This window comes from Oncorhynchus kisutch, unplaced genomic scaffold (assembly GCF_002021735.2).
Source record: "Oncorhynchus kisutch isolate 150728-3 unplaced genomic scaffold, Okis_V2 scaffold4052, whole genome shotgun sequence".
In the NCBI taxonomy this organism is placed as follows: Eukaryota; Metazoa; Chordata; class Actinopteri; order Salmoniformes; family Salmonidae; genus Oncorhynchus; species Oncorhynchus kisutch.
Window position 1 is genome coordinate 177,501 of NW_022265997.1, and position 21,773 is coordinate 199,273.

The 21,773-nt window shown below is 49.0% G+C and overlaps 1 protein-coding gene across 2 annotated transcripts in view; it reads right to left on the bottom strand.

Moving 5' to 3' along the window:
- LOC116373440 (exocyst complex component 6-like) overlaps window positions 1–14,848 on the bottom strand; it is a 41,580-nt gene extending 26,732 nt beyond the window's left edge. For both annotated transcript variants that reach the window (XR_004209579.1, XM_031822047.1), the window contains exons 1-2: window positions 14,697–14,848; window positions 751–824 (exon numbers count right to left, since the gene is read on the bottom strand). The gene's annotated coding sequence lies outside the window, so the exon portion shown is untranslated. The remainder of the gene's footprint in view (window positions 1–750; window positions 825–14,696) is intronic.
- Window positions 14,849–21,773: the final 6,925 nt, after the last annotated feature.

Genomic DNA, 21,773 nt, shown 5'->3' on the forward strand with positions numbered 1-21,773 from the left:
ACACCTAACACCACACCTAACACCACACCTAACACCACACCTAACACCAGACCTAACACCACACCTAACACCAGACCTAACACCAGACCTAACACCAGACCTAACCTGACCCATAACTGGACCTGACCTGAGGCCCAGATTAACCAGGTCACATCAACACTAAGAGAGTAAGAAAGAGCTGTTAGCAGAGCTGGTAATGGCTTAATGGATCCACAACAATTGATTTGGAGTCAGGGTAATGTAAGGCTAATCCTGACCTATGGGGAGAGTGTGCTACTGGCTCACAGGAGAGGTCGTGTTGGGTCACAGGACAGGGGAATAGTTGGCCAGAGGAGAGGTTGTGTTGGGTGACAGGACAGGGGAACAGTCGGCTGTAAGAGAGGTTGTCTTGGGTCAGAGGAGAGGTTGTGTTGGGTCAGAGGAGAGGTTGTGTTTGGTCACAGGACAGGGGAACAGTCAGCTGTAGGAGAGGTTGTGTTTGGTCACAGGACAGGGGAACAGTCGGCTGTAGGAGAGGTTGTGTTTGGTCACAGGACAGGGGAACAGTCAGCTGTAGGAGAGGTTGTGTTGGGTCACAGAACAGGGGAACAGTCGGCTGTAGGAGAGGTCGTGTAGGGTCAACGGACAGGGGAACAGTCGGCTGTAGGAGAGGTTGTGTTGGGTCACAGAACAGGGGAACAGTCGGCTGTAGGAGAGGTCGTGTAAGGTCAACGGACAGGGGAACAGTAGGATGAGTGGTATACTGCTTACCTGTCGGAGGTCGATGAATGCCAGCTGTAAAGTGTCTCCCTGGAATCCTGGGACAGGCTCTGAGCTGGCGAACACTGGAGCAGGGAGAGGAGACAGGAACAGTCAATCACCACCTGCTGTCACTGATAAGCCTACAGAAACTATATTTATTCTGTCAGGGGATAAATCAACCTTTATATAAAGTGCTTTACAGTGGGAATAAATTAAATTAAAACAGAGTCAACTTCAGGTTAAAACACTGCATGATCACCTAAAAACCTTAAACTACCTCGTATATCTTGGAGAACTCTACGTATGAGAAGTCAATAGATTCCTTAGAGACATATGAACATGTGAACTCTGGTTCACCCTGCATCAGGGGCCCTGAGGGGCCTCATGGGAGCACCAGGTACAAGGCCAAGACACAAACACACAGGAACACAGCCGTCACAGCCCTGGGACTCAGCTGTCACAGCCCTGGCCCACAGGGACTCCTGAGTGGCGGAGCGGTCTAAGGCACTACATCTCAGTGCTTGAGGCGTCACTACAGACACCCTGGTTCGAATCCAGGCTGTATCATAACCGGCTTCCAGAGACACACGGCTGGACCTCCAGAGACACACGGTTGGACCTCCAGAGACACACGGTTGGACCTCCAGAGACAGTATGCTGGACCTCCAGAGACACTAAGCTGGTCCTTCAGAGACACTAAGCTGGACCTCCAAAGACACTAAGCTGGTCCTTCAGAGACACTAGGCTGGACCTAGTGTCCAGCGTAGTGTCCTAGTGTCCAGCCTAGTGTCCAGAGACACACGGCTGGACCTCCAGAGACAGTAGGTTGGACCTCCAGAGACAGTATGCTGGACCTCCAGAGACACTAAGCTGGTCCTTCAGAGACACACGGCTGGACCTCCAGAGACACTAGGCTGGACCTCCAGAGACACTAGGCTGGACCTCCAGAGACACACGGCTGGACCTCCAGAGACAGTAGGCTGGACCTCCAGAGACACACGGCTGGTCCTTCAGAGACACACGGCTGGTCCTTCAGAGACACTAAGCTGGTCCTTCAGAGACACTAGGCTGGACCTCCAGAGACACTAAGCTGGTCCTTCAGAGACACTAAGCTGGACCTCCAGAGACACTAGGCTGGACCTCCAGAGACACTAGGCTGGACCTCCAGAGACACACGGCTGGACCTCCAGAGACACTAAGCTGGTCCTTCAGAGACACTAAGCTGGACCTCCAGAGACACTAAGCTGGTCCTTCAGAGACACTAAGCTGGACCTCCAGAGACACTAGGCTGGACCTCCAGAGACACTAGGCTGGACCTCCAGAGACACTAAGCTGGTCCTCCAGAGATACTAAGCTGGTCCTTCAGAGACACTAAGCTGGACCTCCAGAGACACTAAGCTGGTCCTTCAGAGACACTAAGCTGGACCTCCAGAGACACTAAGCTGGACCTCCAGAGACACTAGGCTGGACCTCCAGAGACACTAAGCTGGTCCTTCAGAGACACTAAGCTGGACCTCCAGAGACACTAAGCTGGTCCTTCAGAGACACTAAGCTGGTCCTTCAGAGACACTAAGCTGGTACTGGGATTTTCGCTAATACTGGCACTGAATACAAAGCAAATGCTTGATTTTGGAACCATTTAGCTAGATAGCTAACGTGCTACTAAATTAGCAAACCAAATGCACAACTGCTGAGCACATTTAGCACATTCAACACAGTTACTAAATCTACTGAACTACATGTAGTGTTGGTCTTATGTTTCATGAGTTGAAATAAAAGATAGCAGAAATGTTCCATGCGCATTAAAACCTTATTTTTCAAATTTTTTTTACCTTTATTTAACTAGGCAAGCCAGTTAGGAACAAAATGTTATTTACAATGACGGCCTACCCCAGCCAAACCCTAACGACGCGGGGCCAATTATGCGCTGCCCTATGAGACTCCCAATCACGGCCGGTTGTGATACAGTCTGGAATCGAACCAGGGTCTGTGGTGATGACTCTAGCACCGAGATGCAGCGCCCTAGACCGCTGCGCCACTCAGGAGCCCCTTTCACATCCCTGTTAGTGAGCATTTCTCCTTTGCCGTGATAATCCATCCACCTGACAGATGTGCCATATCAAGAAGCTGATTAAAATCATAATTACACAGGTGCACCTTGTGCTGGGGACAATGTAAGGCCACTCAAAAATGTGCAGTTTTGGCACACAACACAATGCCACAGATGTCTCAAGTTTTGAGGGAGCGTGCTGACTGCAGGAATGTCCACCAGAGCTGTTGCCAGAGATTTTAATGTTAATTTCTCTACCATAAGCCACCTCCAACATCTTTTAGAGAATTTGGCAGTACGTCCAACCGGCCTCTCAACCATAGACCACGTGTATGACGCTGTGTGGGCGAGCGGTTTGCTGGTGTCATCGTTGTGAACAGAGTGCCCCATGGTGGCGGTGGGGTTATGGTGCCCCATGGCGGCCGTGGTGTTATGGTATGGGCAGGCATAAGCTACGGACAACGAACACAATTGCATTTTATCGATGGCAATTTGAATGCCACCCGGACACCTGATGAAACTGAGGAGTGTTTCAGTCTATAAAGCCGTTCTGTGTTGAAAAATTCCTGATTGGGTGGACCTGGCTCCCCAGTGGGTGGGCCTAAGCTCTCTCAGGCCCACCCATGGCTACGCCCCTGCCCAGTCATGTGAATTCAATAGATTAGGGTCGAATGAATTTATTTCAATTGACTTTATATGAACTGTACACAAGGACATGGCGTTTACAGTCAGACTACTAGGGTCAACACAGTGCTGAGGAGGTCAGGGAGTTTACAGTCAGACTACTAGGGTCAACACAGTGCTGAGGAGGTCAGGGAGTTTACAGTCAGACTACTGGGGTCAACACAGTGCTGAGGAGTTCAGGGAGTTTACAGTCAGACTACTAGGGTCAACACAGTGCTGAGGAGGTCAGGGAGTTTACAGTCAGACTACTAGGGTCAACACAGTGCTGAGGAGGTCAGGGAGTTTACAGTCAGACTACTAGGGTCAACACAGTGCTGAGGAGGTCATGGAGTTTACAGTCAGACTACTAGGGTCAACACAGTGCTGAGGAGGTCAGGGAGTTTACAGTCAGACTACTAGGGTCAACACAGTGCTGAGGAGGTCAGGGAGTTTACAGTCAGACTACTGGGGTCAACACAGTGCTGAGGAGGTCAGGGAGTTTACAGTCAGACTACTGGGGTCAACACAGTGCTGAGGAGGTCAGGGAGTTTACAGTCAGACTACTAGGGTCAACACAGTGCTGAGGAGGTCAGGGAGTTTACAGTCAGACTACTAGGGTCAACACAGTGCTGAGGAGGTCAGGGAGTTTACAGTCAGACTACTAGGGTCAACACAGTGCTGAGGAGGTCAGGGAGTTTACAGTCAGACTACTAGGGTCAACACAGTGCTGAGGAGGTCAAGGAGTATACAGTCAGACTACTAGGGTCAACACAGTGCTGAGGAGGTCAGGGAGTTTACAGTCAGACTACTAGGGTCAACATAGTGCTGAGGAGGTCAGGGAGTTTACAGTCAGACTACTAGGGTCAACACAGTGCTGAGGAGGTCAGGGAGTTTACAGTCAGACTACTAGGGTCAACATAGTGCTGAGGAGGTCAGGGAGTTTACAGTCAGACTACTAGGGTCAACACAGTGCTGAGGAGGTCAGGGAGTTTACAGTCAGACTACTAGGGTCAACACAGTGCTGAGGAGGTCAGGGAGTTTACAGTCAGACTACTAGGGTCAACACAGTGCTGAGGAGGTCAGGGAGTTTACAGTCAGACTACTAGGGTCAACACAGTGCTGAGGAGGTCAGGGAGTATACAGTCAGACTACTAGGGTCAACACAGTGCTGAGGAGGTCAGGGAGTTTACAGTCAGACTACTAGGGTCAACACAGTGCTGAGGAGGTCAGGGAGTTTACAGTCAGACTACTAGGGTCAACACAGTGCTGAGGAGGTCAGGGAGTTTACAGTCAGACTACTAGGGTCAACACAGTGCTGAGGAGGTCAAGGAGTATACAGTCAGACTACTAGGGTCAACACAGTGCTGAGGAGGTCAGGGAGTTTACAGTCAGACTACTAGGGTCAACATAGTGCTGAGGAGGTCAGGGAGTTTACAGTCAGACTACTAGGGTCAACATAGTGCTGAGGAGGTCAGGGAGTTTACAGTCAGACTACTAGGGTCAACACAGTGCTGAGGAGGTCAGGGAGTTTACAGTCAGACTACTAGGGTCAACACAGTGCTGAGGAGGTCAGGGAGTTTACAGTCAGACTACTAGGGTCAACACAGTGCTGAGGAGGTCAGGGAGTTTACAGTCAGACTACTAGGGTCAACACAGTGCTGAGGAGGTCAGGGAGTATACAGTCAGACTACTAGGGTCAACACAGTGCTGAGGAGGTCAGGGAGTTTACAGTCAGACTACTAGGGTCAACACAGTGCTGAGGAGGTCAGGGAGTTTACAGTCAGACTACTAGGGTCAACACAGTGCTGAGGAGGTCAGGGAGTTTACAGTCAGACTACTAGGGTCAACACAGTGCTGAGGAGGTCAGGGAGTTTACAGTCAGACTACTAGGGTCAACACAGTGCTGAGGAGGTCAGGGAGTTTACAGTCAGACTACTAGGGTCAACACAGTGCTGAGGAGGTCAGGGAGTTTACAGTCAGACTACTAGGGTCAACACAGTGCTGAGGTGGTCAGGGAGTTTACAGTCAGACTACTAGGGTCAACACAGTGCTGAGGAGGTCAGGGAGTTTACAGTCAGACAACTAGGGTCAACACAGTGCTGAGGAGGTCAGGGAGTTTACAGTCAGACTACTAGGGTCAACACAGTGCTGAGGAGGTCAGGGAGTTTACAGTCAGACTACTAGGGTCAACACAGTGCTGAGGAGGTCAGGGAGTTTACAGTCAGACTACTGGGTTCAACACAGTGCTGAGGAGGTCAGGGAGTTTACAGTCAGACTACTGGGGTCAACACAGTGCTGAGGAGGTCAGGGAGTTTACAGTCAGACTACTAGGGTCAACACAGTGCTGAGGAGGTCAGGGAGTTTACAGTCAGACTACTAGGGTCAACACAGTGCTGAGGAGGTCAGGGAGTTTACAGTCAGACTACTAGGGTCAACATAGTGCTGAGGAGGTCAGGGAGTTTACAGTCAGACTACTAGGGTCAACACAGTGCTGAGGAGGTCAGGGAGTTTACAGTCAGACTACTAGGGTCAACACAGTGCTGAGGAGGTCAGGGAGTTTACAGTCAGACTACTAGGGTCAACACAGTGCTGAGGAGGTCAGGGAGTTTACAGTCAGACTACTAGGGTCAACACAGTGCTGAGGAGGTCAGGGAGTTTACAGTCAGACTACTAGGGTCAACACAGTGCTGAGGAGGTCAGGGAGTATACAGTCAGACTACTAGGGTCAACACAGTGCTGAGGAGGTCAGGGAGTTTACAGTCAGACTACTAGGGTCAACACAGTGCTGAGGAGGTCAGGGAGTTTACAGTCAGACTACTAGGGTCAACACAGTGCTGAGGTGGTCAGGGAGTTTACAGTCAGACTACTAGGGTCAACACAGTGCTGAGGAGGTCAGGGAGTTTACAGTCAGACAACTAGGGTCAACACAGTGCTGAGGAGGTCAGGGAGTTTACAGTCAGACTACTAGGGTCAACACAGTGCTGAGGAGGTCAGGGAGTTTACAGTCAGACAACTAGGGTCAACACAGTGCTGAGGAGGTCAGGGAGTTTACAGTCAGACTACTAGGGTCAACACAGTGCTGAGGAGGTCAGGGAGTTTACAGTCAGACTACTAGGGTCAACACAGTGCTGAGGAGGTCAGGGAGTTTACAGTCAGACTACTGGGGTCAACACAGTGCTGAGGAGGTCAGGGAGTTTACAGTCAGACTACTAGGGTCAACACAGTGCTGAGGAGGTCAGGGAGTTTACAGTCAGACTACTGGGTTCAACACAGTGCTGAGGAGGTCAGGGAGTTTACAGTCAGACTACTGGGGTCAACACAGTGCTGAGGAGGTCAGGGAGTTTACAGTCAGACTACTAGGGTCAACACAGTGCTGAGGAGGTCAGGGAGTTTACAGTCAGACTACTAGGGTCAACACAGTGCTGAGGAGGTCAGGGAGTTTACAGTCAGACTACTAGGGTCAACATAGTGCTGAGGAGGTCAGGGAGTTTACAGTCAGACTACTAGGGTCAACACAGTGCTGAGGAGGTCAGGGAGTTTACAGTCAGACTACTAGGGTCAACACAGTGCTGAGGAGGTCAGGGAGTTTACAGTCAGACTACTAGGGTCAACACAGTGCTGAGGAGGTCAGGGAGTTTACAGTCAGACTACTAGGGTCAACACAGTGCTGAGGAGGTCAGGGAGTTTACAGTCAGACTACTAGGGTCAACACAGTGCTGAGGAGGTCAGGGAGTATACAGTCAGACTACTAGGGTCAACACAGTGCTGAGGAGGTCAGGGAGTATACAGTCAGACTACTAGGGTCAACACAGTGCTGAGGAGGTCAGGGAGTTTACAGTCAGACTACTAGGGTCAACCACAGTGCTGAGGAGGTCAGGGAGTTTACAGTCAGACTACTAGGGTCAACACAGTGCTGAGGAGGTCAGGGAGTTTACAGTCAGACTACTAGGGTCAACACAGTGCTGAGGAGGTCAGGGAGTTTACAGTCAGACTACTAGGGTCAACACAGTGCTGAGGAGGTCAGGGAGTTTACAGTCAGACTACTAGGGTCAACACAGTGCTGAGGAGGTCAGGGAGTTTACAGTCAGACTACTAGGGTCACACAGTGCTGAGGAGGTCAGGGAGTTTACAGTCAGACTACTAGGGTCAACACAGTGCTGAGGAGGTCAGGGAGTTTACAGTCAGACTACTAGGGTCAACACAGTGCTGAGGTGGTCAGGGAGTTTACAGTCAGACTACTAGGGTCAACACAGTGCTGAGGAGGTCAGGGAGTTTACAGTCAGACAACTAGGGTCAACACAGTGCTGAGGAGGTCAGGGAGTTTACAGTCAGACTACTAGGGTCAACACAGTGCTGAGGAGGTCAGGGAGTTTACAGTCAGACAACTAGGGTCAACACAGTGCTGAGGAGGTCAGGGAGTTTACAGTCAGACTACTAGGGTCAACACAGTGCTGAGGAGGTCAGGGAGTTTACAGTCAGACTACTAGGGTCAACACAGTGCTGAGGAGGTCAGGGAGTTTACAGTCAGACTACTGGGGTCAACACAGTGCTGAGGAGGTCAGGGAGTTTACAGTCAGACTACTGGGGTCAACACAGTGCTGAGGAGGTCAGGGAGTTTACAGTCAGACTACTAGGGTCAACACAGTGCTGAGGAGGTCAGGGAGTTTACAGTCAGACTACTAGGGTCAACACAGTGCTGAGGAGGTCAGGGAGTTTACAGTCAGACTACTAGGGTCAACACAGTGCTGAGGAGGTCAGGGAGTTTACAGTCAGACTACTAGGGTCAACACAGTGCTGAGGAGGTCAGGGAGTTTACAGTCAGACTACTAGGGTCAACACAGTGCTGAGGAGGTCAGGGAGTTTACAGTCAGACTACTAGGGTCAACACAGTGCTGAGGAGGTCAGGGAGTTTACAGTCAGACTACTGGGGTCAACACAGTGCTGAGGAGGTCAGGGAGTTTACAGTCAGACTACTGGGGTCAACACAGTGCTGAGGAGGTCAGGGAGTTTACAGTCAGACTACTAGGGTCAACACAGTGCTGAGGAGGTCAGGGAGTTTACAGTCAGACTACTAGGGTCAACACAGTGCTGAGGAGGTCAGGGAGTTTACAGTCAGACTACTAGGGTCAACATAGTGCTGAGGAGGTCAGGGAGTTTACAGTCAGACTACTAGGGTCAACACAGTGCTCAGGAGGTCAGGGAGTTTACAGTCAGACTACTAGGGTCAACACAGTGCTGAGGAGGTCAGGGAGTTTACAGTCAGACTACTAGGGTCAACACAGTGCTGAGGAGGTCAGGGAGTTTACAGTCAGACTACTAGGGTCAACACAGTGCTGAGGAGGTCAGGGAGTTTACAGTCAGACTACTAGGGTCAACACAGTGCTGAGGAGGTCAGGGAGTTTACAGTCAGACTACTAGGGTCAACACAGTGCTGAGGAGGTCAGGGAGTTTACAGTCAGACTACTAGGGTCAACATAGTGCTGAGGAGGTCAAGGAGTATACAGTCAGACTACTGGGGTCAACACAGTGCTGAGGAGGTCAAGGAGTATACAGTCAGACTACTGGGGTCAACATAGTGCTGAGGAGATCAAGGAGTTTACAGTCAGACTACTGGGGTCAACACAGTGCTGAGGAGGTCAAGGAGTATACAGTCAGACTACTGGGGTCAACACAGTTGATGGCTGATTACAGCTGTGAGTGATGGCTGGAAGGTGAGTGATGGCTGGAAGGTGAGTGATGGCTGGAAGGTAAGTGATGGCTGGAAGGTAAGTGAGGGCTGAAGGTGAGTGAGGGCTGGAAGGTGAGTGATGGCTGGAAGGTGAGTGAGGGCTGGAAGGTGAGTGAGGGCTGGAAGGTGAGTGATGGCTGGAAGGTGAGTGAGGGCTGGAAGGTGAGTGATGGCTGGAAGGTGGGTGAGGGCTGGAAGGTGAGTGAGGGCTGGAAGGTGAGTGATGGCTGGAAGGTGAGTGATGGCTGGAAGGTGAGTGATGGCTGGAAGGTGAGTGAGGGCTGGAAGGTGAGTGATGGCTGGAAGGTGAGTGATGGCTGGAAGGTGAGTGATGGCTGGAAGGTGAGTGATGGCTGGAAGGTGAGTGAGGGCTGGAAGGTGAGTGAGGGCTGGAAGGTGAGTGATGGCTGGAAGGTGAGTGATGGCTGGAAGGTGAGTGATGGCTGGAAGGTGAGTGATGGCTGGAAGGTGAGTGATGGCTGGAAGGTGAGTGGTCATTATGGGACCGGTGCATAGAAAAATACATGTTTTTGCTTAAACCATTTTCGTGAATTTATTAACGAAACTGACTTAATAACAGGAGCTTGGTAGTATCATATAAAACAGTACCAGGGTATTCTGAAATGTTGGTATCATATAAACAGTACCAGGGTATTCTGAAATGTTGGTATCATATAAAACAGTACCAGGGTATTCTGAAATGTTGGTATCATATAAAACAGTACCAGGGTATTCTGAAATGTTGGTATCATAAGTATCAAGAGGTTGATATATTACTGTGGTGCTGGTATACCGTGACACACTAAGTGACTTGACCGCGACACACTAAGAGACTTGACCGCGACACACTAAGAGACCTGACCGCGACACACTAAGAGACTTGACCGCGACACACTAAGAGACTTGACCGTGACACACTAAGAGACTTGACCGCGACACACTAAGAGACTTGACCGCGACACACTAAGCGACTTGACCGCGACACACTAAGAGACCTGACCGCGACACACTAAGAGACTTGACCGCGACACACTAAGAGACTTGACCGCGACACACTAAGAGACTTGACCGCGACACACTAACTAAGAGACTTGACCGCGACACACTAAGAGACTTGACCGCGACACATTAAGGGACCTGACCGCGACACACTAAGTGACCTGACCGTGACACACTAAGAGACTTGACCGTGACACACTAAGAGACCTGACCGTGACCACACTAAGTGACCTGACCGTGACACACTAAGAGACTTGACCGTGACACACTAAGAGACTTGACCGTGACACACTAAGAGACTTGACCGTGACACACTAAGAGACCTGACCGTGACACACTAAGAGACCTGACCGTGACACACTAAGAGACCTGACCGCGACACACTAAGGGATATGACCGTGACACACTAAGTGACCTGACCGTGACACACTAAGAGACTTGACCGTGACACACTAAGAGACCTGACCGTGACACACTAAGAGACCTGACCGTGACACACTAAGAGACTTGACCGCGACACACTAAGGGATATGACCGTGACACACTAAGTGACCTGACCGTGACACACTAAGAGACTTGGACTGTGACACACTAAGAGACTTGACCGTGACACACTAAGAGACCTGACCGTGACACACTAAGAGACCTGACCGTGACACACTAAGAGACTTGACCGTGACACACTAAGAGACTTGACCGTGACACACTAAGAGACCTGACCGTGACACACTAAGAGACTTGACCGTGACACACTAAGAGACTTGACCGCGACACACTAAGAGACTTGACCGCGACACACTAAGAGACTTGACCGTGACACACTAAGAGACCTGACCTGACACACTAAGCCGTGACACACTAAGAGACTTGACCGTGACACACTAAGAGACTTGACCGTGACACACTAAGAGACTTGACCGTGACACACTAAGAGACTTGACCGTGACACACTAGAGACTTGACCGTGACACACTAAGAGACTTGACCGTGACACACTAAGAGACTTGACCGTGACACACTAAGAGACTTGACCGTGACACACTAAGAGACTTGACCGTGACACACTAAGAGACTTGACCGTGACACACTAAGAGACTGACCGTGAACACACTAAGGACTTGACCGTGACACACTAAGAGACTCTGACCGTGACACACTAAGTGACTTGACCGTGACACACTAAGAGACTTGACCGTGACACACTAAGAGGACTTTGACCGTGACACACTAAGAGACTTGACCGCTGACACACTAAGTGACCTGACCGTGACACCACTAAGTGACCTGACCGTGACACACTAGAGACTTGACCGTGACACCTAAGAGACTTGACCGTGACACACTAAGAGACTTGACCGTGACACACTAAGAGACCTTGACCGTGACACACTAGAGACCTGACCGTGACACACTAAGAGACTTGACCGTGACACACTAAGAGACTTGACCGTGACACACTAAGAGACTTGACCGTGACACACTAAGAGACATTGACCGCGACACACTAAGAGACTTGACCGCGGACACACTAAGAGACTTGACCGCGACACTAAGAGACTTGAGCGTGACACACTAAGAGACTTGACCGTGACACACTAAGAGACTTGACCGTGACACACTAAGAGACTTGACCGCGACACACTAAGAGACTTGACCGTGACACACTAAGAGACTTGACCGTGACACACTAAGAGACTTGACCGTGACACACTAAGAGACTTGACCGTGACACACTAAGAGACTTGACCGTGACACACTAAGAGACTTGACCGTGACACACTAAGAGACTTGACCGTGACACACTAAGAGACTTGACCGTGACACACTAAGAGACTTGACCGTGACACACTAAGAGACTTGACCGTGACACACTAAGAGACTTGACCGTGACACACTAAGAGACTTGACCGTGACACACTAAGAGACTTGACCGTGACACACTAAGAGACTTGACCGTGACACACTAAGAGACTTGACCGTGACACACTAAGAGACCTGACCGTGACACACTAAGTGACTTGACCGTGACACACTAAGAGACTTGACCGTGACACACTAAGAGACTTGACCGTGACACACTAAGAGACTTGACCGTGACACACTAAGTGACCTGACCGTGACACACTAAGTGACCTGACCGTGACACACTAAGAGACTTGACCGTGACACACTAAGAGACTTGACCGTGACACACTAAGAGACTTGACCGTGACACACTAAGAGACTTGACCGTGACACACTAAGAGACCTGACCGTGACACACTAAGAGACTTGACCGTGACACACTAAGAGACTTGACCGTGACACACTAAGAGACTTGACCGTGACACACTAAGAGACTTGACCGCGACACACTAAGAGACTTGACCGCGACACACTAAGAGACTTGACCGCGACACACTAAGAGACTTGAGCGTGACACACTAAGAGACTTGACCGTGACACACTAAGAGACTTGACCGTGACACACTAAGAGACTTGACCGCGACACACTAAGAGACTTGACCGTGACACACTAAGAGACTTGACCGTGACACACTAAGAGACTTGACCGTGACACACTAAGAGACTTGACCGTGACACACTAAGAGACTTGACCGTGACACACTAAGAGACTTGACCGTGACACACTAAGAGACTTGACCGTGACACACTAAGAGACTTGACCGTGACACACTAAGAGACTTGACCGTGACACACTAAGAGACTTGACCGTGACACACTAAGAGACTTGACCGTGACACACTAAGAGACCTGACCGTGACACACTTGAAGACTGTGATCTACTCTGTAGGAAAATATCTTCCAGGTAAGTACGAGGAAATATTTGTCACAACACAGCTGTTCAGCAGAGTTCGTTTTGAGGGTAGGGGGATGTATTCCAAATGGGACCCTATCCCCTTTATAGGGCCCACAGGGCTCTGGCCGACAGTAGGGCACTATGTAGGGAATAAGGTGCTATTTGGGATGCATTCGGAGTGACAAGGGAGAGGCTAGAGCATAGGTCACCACTCTGACTAACAGCAGGAGGATTACCTGGGAGGAGCCAACTGACTGGATTCCTAGAGGGGTGTCTTATGCTTGCGGGTGTGTGTGTGTGTGTGTGTGTGTGTGTGTGTGTGTGTGTGTTTGAGAGACAGGAGTAATCTCTGCTCTGTCACAGCCGTTTAGCAGAGGGCATTCTGAGGCAGAGTCCGTGTCCCAAATTGTACTCCATTTCCCTTCATAGTGCACTGCTTCTGACTAGGTTTTAAATGTAGTGCACTATAAAAGGAATAGGGCTGTAGTATAGAGTAGTGCACTGCTTCTGACTAGGTTTTAAATGTAGTGCACTATAAAAGCAATAGGGTGGAGTTTAGGACAGACCAGGACATTTCTGAAGCTCCAATCCCTCTTGTTCAAACATTATTAGGCTGAACTACCCTAAACACTATTACCTATGGGCCCTGGTCAAAAGTAGTGCACTATATAGGGAATAGGGCTGTAGTATAAAGTAGTGCACTATGTAGGGAATAGGGCCCTGGTCAAAGGTAGTGCACTATATAGGGAATAAGGCCCTGGTCAAAAGTAGTGTACTATATAGGGAATAAGGCCCTGGTCAAAAGTAGTGCACTATATAGGGAATAGGGCTGTAGTATAAAGCAGTGCACTATATAGGGAATAAGGCCCTGGTCAAAAGTAGTGCACTATATAGGGAATAGGGCTGTAGTATAGAGTAGTGCACTATATAGGGAATAGGGCTTGTAGTATAAAGTAGTGCACTATATAGGGAATAGGGCTGTAGTATAAAGTAGTGCTCTATATAGGGAATAAGGCTGTAGTATAAAGTAGTGCACTATATAGGGAATAGGGCTGTAGTATAAAGTAGTGTATTATATAGGGAATAGGGCTATAGTATAAAGTAGTGCTCTATATAGGGAATAGGGCTGTAGTATAAAGTAGTGCCCTATATAGGGAATAGGGCTGTAGTATAAAGTAGTGCACTATATAGGGAATAGGGCTGTAGTATAAAGTAATGCTCTATATAGGGAATAGGGCTGTAGTATAAAGTAGTGCACTATATAGGGAATAGGGCTGTAGTATAAAGTAATGCTCTATATAGGGAACAGGGCTGTAGTGTAAAGTAGTGCACTATATAGGGAATAGGGTGCCATTAGGGATGTAGACAGCATTAGGCTCAACTCTTCCTCTATCTAATAGCCCCTCGACATCTACTGTACCCCTCTACGATTAAAGCCCTCTCCCTGAACGTTTCCATGGGGATGATAGAGAGTTGTGTGTGTATTGTCAATCATTCACACTGACATCTACTGTACCCCTCCATGATTAAAGCCCTCTCCCTGACCGTTTCCATGGGGATGATAGAGAGTTGTGTGTGTATTGTCAATCATTCACACTGACATCTACTGTACCCCTCCATGATTAAAGCCCTCTCCCTGACCGTTTCCATGGGGATGATAGAGAGTTGTGTGTGTATTCACACTGCATGGCTAAACTCCCATTAAGTCCACTTACATTCACACTGTATGACGTCCAGGTTGAACTGCTGAAACGGCTCCCATACTGATCTGTTTCAGCTCGCTGTCCAACAGCATCTGCATCAGGGACGTGGACAAGTGCTTACACGCTGACATACAGGCTGTCTGGGCCACTTTACCCTGCAGGAGAACAGAGAGGTGGAGAGGGAGGGAGAGAGAGAGGGAGAGAGACAGGAGGAGAGAGAGAGAGAGAGAGAGAGAGAGAGAAAGGAGAGAGAGAGAAGAGAGAGAGAGAGAGAGGACAGAGAGAGAGAGAGGGAGGAGAGAGAGAGAGAGGGAGAGAGAGAGAGAGGGAGAGAGAGACAGAGAGAGAGAGACAGAGAGAGAGAGACAGAGAGAGAGACACAGAGAGAGACACAGAGAGAGAGACAGAGAGAGAGAGACAGAGAGAGAGAGAGGAGAGAGAGAGAGTGAGAGAAACAGAGAGAGGGAGAGAGAGAGAGAGTGAGAGAAACAGAGAGAGAGAGAGGGAGAGAGAGAGAAGGGAAGAGAGGGAAGGGAAGAGAGGAGAAGGGAAAGGAGAGGGAAGGGAGAAGGGAAGAGAGGGAAGGGAAAGAGGGAGAAGGAAGAGAGGAAGGGAAAGAGAGAGAGAAGGGAAAGAGAGGGAAGGGAAAGAGAGGGAAGGGAAAGAGAGGGAAGGGAAAGAGAGAGAGAGAGAGATAAAAAGAAGGAGAGGGTCAATGTCAGTTTGAGTCTGGACAATCTGTGTCAATAGAATATGGGAGTACAGATTTAGTCAAAGCTTCCTCTATCATACCTGAGGATTTGGAATTGATTAATGTGGGCTGCTGGCCCATGTTCTCTAGATAACAGCAGGTTACATAACGACTCTGAACATGGATAAAACATGCAGGCAGAAGAACAACACAGATGAGGCTCAAAACAGAATGATGGATTCAAATGAACAGGGTTGTGAGGTTGTAGAGGGAGGGAAATGCAGACGATAACGATCATATCCAGACCAGACCAACAGAGCACAGAGAGACATCATGCACTAAGAATGGTTAGTGCTCCACCAGGCTGTATCATGCTGAATGCTGATCGAGAGCAGCAGAGATACATGGGTTGGACTGTGTGGTGGTCCATGCTGTCCAAGACACATATCCACTCTCATCTCTTCAATGTGTTTCAGACTACCCTATACAATGCCCAAGTCCCCATAGGAAAACCAATCAATGTGTTTCAGTCTACCCTATACAATGCCCAAGTCCCCATAGGAAAACCAATCAATGTATTTCAGACTACCCTATACAATACAATACAATGTTGATTAGACTGGTCCCAGATCTGTTGATTAGACTGGTCCCAGATCTGTTGATGTGTTTCAGACTACCCTATACAATGAAGTCCCCATAGGAAAACCAATCAAAACTAGAGGAGACCTCTGTACATGGACATCCCTGGTCATCTGTAGATTGCCACGGGAATCAGGAATCACAGGTTGATTAGACTGGTCCCAGGTCTGTTGATTAGACTGGTCCCAGATCTGTTGATTAGACTGGTCCCATGTCTGTTGATTAGACTGGTCCCATGTCTGTTGATTAGACTGGTCCCATGTCTGTTGATTAGACTGGTCCCATGTCTGTTGATTAGACTGATCCCAGGTCTGTTGATTAGACTGATCCCAGGTCTGTTGATTAGACTGGTCCCAGGTCTGTTGATTAGACTGGTCCCAGGTCTGTTGATTAGACTGGTCCCAGGTCTGTTGATTAGACTGGTCCCAGGTCTGTTGATTAGACTGGTCCCAGGTCTGTTGATTAGACTGGTCCCAGGTCTGTTGATTCGACTGGTCCCAGGTCTGTTGATTCGACTGGTCCCAGGTCTGTTGATTAGACTGGTCCCAGGTCTGTTGATTAAGACTGGTCCCAGGTCTGTTGATTAGACTGGTCCCAGGTCTGTTGATTAGACTGGTCCCAGGTCTGTTGATTAGACTGGTCCCAGGTCTGTTGATTAGACTGGTCCCAGGTCTGTTGATTAGACTGGTCCCAGGTCTGTTATTTAGACTGGTCCCAGGTCTGTTGATTAGACTGGTCCCAGGTCTGTTGATTAGAATGCCCAGGTCTGTTGATTAGACTGGTCCCAGATCTGTTTGTGAAGTTGGCGCTGATTAGACTAGATTGGTCCCAGATCTGTCTTTGAAGGTGGCATTGATTAGACTGGTCCCAGATCTGTCTGTGAAGGTTGCATTGATTAGACTGGTCCCAGATCTGTCTGTGAAGGTGGCATTGATTAGACTGGTCCCAGATCTGTTTGTGAAGTTGGCGCTGATTAGACTAGACTGGTCCCAGGTCTGTTGATTAGACTGGTCCCAGATCTGTCTGTGAAGGTGGCATTGATTAGACTGGTCCCAGATCTGTCTGTGAAGGTGGCATTGATTAGACTGGTCCCAGATCTGTCTGTGAAGGTGGCATTGATTAGACTGGTCCCAGATCTGTCTGTGAAGTTGGCGCTGATTAGACTAGACTTGTCCCAGGTCTGTTGATTAGACTGGTCCCAGGTCTGTTTGTGATGTCTTGGTACTTCATGGTCACTGTCACAAACCGATCTGGGACCAGTCTAGAGTTGGACATGTTTCCCAGGCTTTCAGTTAGCTTTCCCCAAAATCCCAGGTTTCCTGCTCATTTCTAACTGGTATTTCTGAAAAACCTGTGAATTTGGTGAAAGTTTGAATCTTTCAACCCTATAGACAGGGATCCCAGGCTGGTAAAGAAAGGCAAGGGACCTAAAGGTGGCTCTTCTGATGCTTAAAGAGCTGCCAGAACAGACCTCTAACAACCATCCCAACAGTCAGAGAGCTACGTGTGCATCTCCAAATGGTACCCCTATACCCCATAGGCCCTGGTCAAATGGTACCCCCTATACCCTATAGGCCCTGGTCAAATGGTACCCCTATACCCTATAGGCCCTGGTCAAATGGTACCCCCTATACCCCATAGGCCCTGGTCAAATGGTACCCCTATACCCCATAGGCCCTGGTCAAATGGTACCCTATACCCTATAGGCCCTGGTCAAATGGTACCCTATACCCCATAGGCCCTGGTCAAATGGTACCCCTATACCCCATAGTCAAGCACCATAACACCTCCACCCTACCCGACACCCTAGACCCACTCCAATTTTCTTACCGCCCCAATAGGTCCACAGACGACGCAATCGCAACCACACTGCCCTATCCCATCTGGACAAGAGGTATACCTATGTGAGAATGCTGTTCATCGACTACAGCTCAGCATTTAACACCATCGTACCCTCCAAACTCGTCATCAAGCTCGAGACCCTGGGTCTCGACCCCGCCCTGTGCAACTGGGTACTGGACTTCCTGACGGGCAGCCCCCAGGTGTTGAGGGTAGGTAACAACATCCCCACCCCGTTGATCCTCAACACCGGGGCCCCACAAGGGTGCGTTCTGAGCCCTCTCCTGTACTCCCTGTTCACCCATGACTGCGTGGCAATGCACGCCTCCAACTCAATCATCAAGTTTGCAGACGACACTACAGTGGTAGGCTTGATTACCAACAACAACGAGACGGCCTACAGGGAGGAGGTGAGGGCCCTCGGAGGGTGGTGTCAGGAAAATAACCTCACACTCAACGTCAACAAAACTAAGGAGATGATTGTGGACTTCAGGAAACAGCAGAGGGAACACCCCCCTATCCACATCGACGGTACAGTGGTGGAAAAGGTGGAAAGTTTTAAGTTCCTCTGCGTACACATCACGGACAAACTGAATTGGTCCACCCACACAGACAGCGTCGTGAAGAAGGTGCAGCAGCGCCTCTTCAACCTCAGGAGGCTGAAGAAATTCGGCTTGTCACCAAAGCACTCACAAACTTCTACAGATGCACAATCGAGAGCATCCTGGCGGCTGTATCACCGCCTGGTATGGCAACTGCACCGCCCTCAACCATAAGGCTCTCCAGAGGGTAGTGAGGTCTGCACAACGCCGGGGGGAAAACTACCTGCCCTCCAGGACACCTACACCACCCGATGTCACAGGAAGGCCATAAAGATCATCAAGGACAACAACCACCCAAGCCACTGCCTGTTCACCCCGCTATCATCCAGAAGGCGAGGTCAGTACAGGTTCATCAAAGCAGGGACCGAGAGACTGAAAAACAGCTTCTATCTCAAGGCCATCAGACTGTTAAACAGCCACCACTAACATTGAGTGGCTGCTGCCAACACACTGACTCAACTCCAGCCACTTTAATAATGGAAAAATGTATGTAATAAATGTATCACTAGTCACTTTAAACAATGCCACTTAATATAATGTTTACATACCCTACATTACTCATCTCATATGTATATACTGTACTCGATACCATCTACTGCATCTTGCCATCTTGATGTAATGTATCACTAGCCACTTTAAACTATGCCACTTTTATATGTTTACATACCCTACATTACTCATCTCATACGTATATACTGTACTCTATATCATCTACTGCATCTTTATGTAATACATGTATCACTAACCACTTTAAAACTATGGCACTTTGTTTACATACCCTACATTACTCATCTCAACCTCTCTGGGGAGGTTCCCAGTGATTGGAAGGCCTGTCTCACCTCTGGGGAGGTTCCCAGTGCTTGGAAGGCCTGTCTCACCTCTGGGGAGGTTCCCAGTGCTTGGAAGGCCTGTCTCACCTCTGGGGAGGTTCCCAGTGCTTGGAAGGCCTGTCTCACCTCTGGGGAGGTTCCCAGTGCTTGGAAGGCCTGTCTCACCTCTGGGGAGGTTCCCAGTGCTTGGAAGGCCTGTCTCACCTCTGGGGAGGTTCCCAGTGCTTGGAAGGCAGCCAAGGTTGGTCCTTTATTTAAAAGGGGGGTATCAAGCTGATCCTAACCATTATAGGCCAATTTCTATCTTGCCCTGTTAATCAAAAGTGTTGGGAAAACGTGTTAATAATCAACTGACTGGCTCTCTGGTATCCAATCTGGTTTCCGCTCAGGTTATGGATGTGTCACTGCAACCTTAAAGGTAATAAATGATGTCACCACTGACCTTGATTATAAGCAATGTTGTGCTGCTATTTTTATTGACTTGGCCAACGCTTTTAATACGGTAGACAATCCATTCTTGTGGATCGGCTAAGGAGTATTGGGTGTCTCTGAGGGGTCTTTGGCTTGTTTGCTAACTACCACTGGTCAAAGAGTGCAGCGTATAAAGTCAGAACATCTGCGGTCTCAGCCACTGCCCGTCACCAAGGGAGTACCCCAAGCTCGATCCTAGGCCCCACGCTCTTCTCAATTTACATCAACAACATAGCTCAGGCAGTAGGAAGCTCTCTACATCCATTTATATGCAGATGAATACAGTCTATACTCAGCTGGCCCCTCCCTGGATTTAGTGTTAAGCACTCTACAACAAAGCTTTCTTAGTGGATATATAATATATATATATAGCCGGCTACCACCCGGTTACTCTCAAACCCCGCACCTTAGAGGCTGCTGCCCTATAGACATGGAATCACTGGTCACTCTCAACCCCGCACCTTAGAGGCTGCTGCCCTGTAGACAGTGAATCACTGGTCAGTTTAATAATGGAACACTAGTCACTCTCAACCCTGCACCTTAGAGGCTGCTGCCCTGTAGACATGGAATCACTGGTCACTCTCAACCCCGCACCTTAGAGGCTGCTTGCCCTGTAGACATGGAATCACTGGTCACTCTCAACCCCGCCCTTAGAGGCTGCTGCCCTGTAGACATGGAATCACTGGTCACTCTCAACCCTGCACCTTAGAGGCTGCTGCCCTGTAGACATGGAATCACTGGTCACTCTCAACCTGCACCTTAGAGGCTGCTGCCCTGTAGACATGGAATCACTAGTCAGTTTAATAATGGAACACTAGTAACTCTCAACCCCGCACCTTAGAGGCTGCTGCCCTATAGACATGGAATCACTAGTCACTTGAATAATGGAACACTAGTCACTCTCAACCCTGCACCTTAGAGGCTGCTGCCCTGTAGACATGGAATCACTGGTCACTTGAATAATGGAACACTAGTCCACTCTCAACCCCGCACCTTAGAGGCTGCTGCCCTATAGACATGGAATCACTAGTCAGTTTAATAATGGAACACTAGTCACTCTCAACCCCGCACCTAGAGGCTGCTGCCCTGTAGACATGGAATCACTGGTCACTTGAATAATGGAACACTAGTCACTCTTACCCCGCACCTTAGAGGCTGCTGCCCTATAGACATGGAATCACTGGTCACTTTAATAATGGAACACTAGTCACTCTCAACCCTGCACCTTAGAGGCTGCTGCCCTATAGACATGGAATCACTAGTCAGTTTAATAATGGAACACTAGTCACTCTCAACCCCGCACCTTAGAGGCTGCTGCCCTATAGACATGGAATCACTAGTCAGTTTAATAATGGAACACTAGTCACTCTCAACCCCGCACCTTAGGCTGCTGCCCTATAGACATGGAATCACTAGTCAGTTTAATAATGGAACACTAGTCACTCTCAACCCCGCACTTAGAGGCTGCTGCCCTATAGACATGGAATCACTAGTCAGTTTAATAATGGAACACTAGTTACTCTCAACCCCGCACCTTAGAGGCTGCTGCCCTGTAGACATGGAATCACTAGTCAGTTTAATAATGGAACACTAGTCACTCTCAACCTCGCACCTTAGAGGCTGCTGCCCTATAGACATGGAATCACTGGTCACTTGAATAATGGAACACTAGTCACTCTCAACCCCGCACCTTAGAGGCTGCTGCCCTATAGACATGGAATCACTAGTCAGTTTATAATGGAACACTAGTCACTCTCAACCCTGCACCTTAGAGGCTGCTGCCCTGTAGACATGGAATCACTAGTCAGTTTAATAATGTTTACATACTGCTTTACTCATTTCATATGTATATAGGACCTATGTTCGACTGTATCTTAGTCTATGTATTACTCATCTCATATGTATATACTGTATCTATACTACTGTATCTTAGTCTATGTATTACTCATCTCATATGTATATACTGTATTCTATTCTACTGTATCTTAGTCTATGTATTACTCATCTCATATGTATA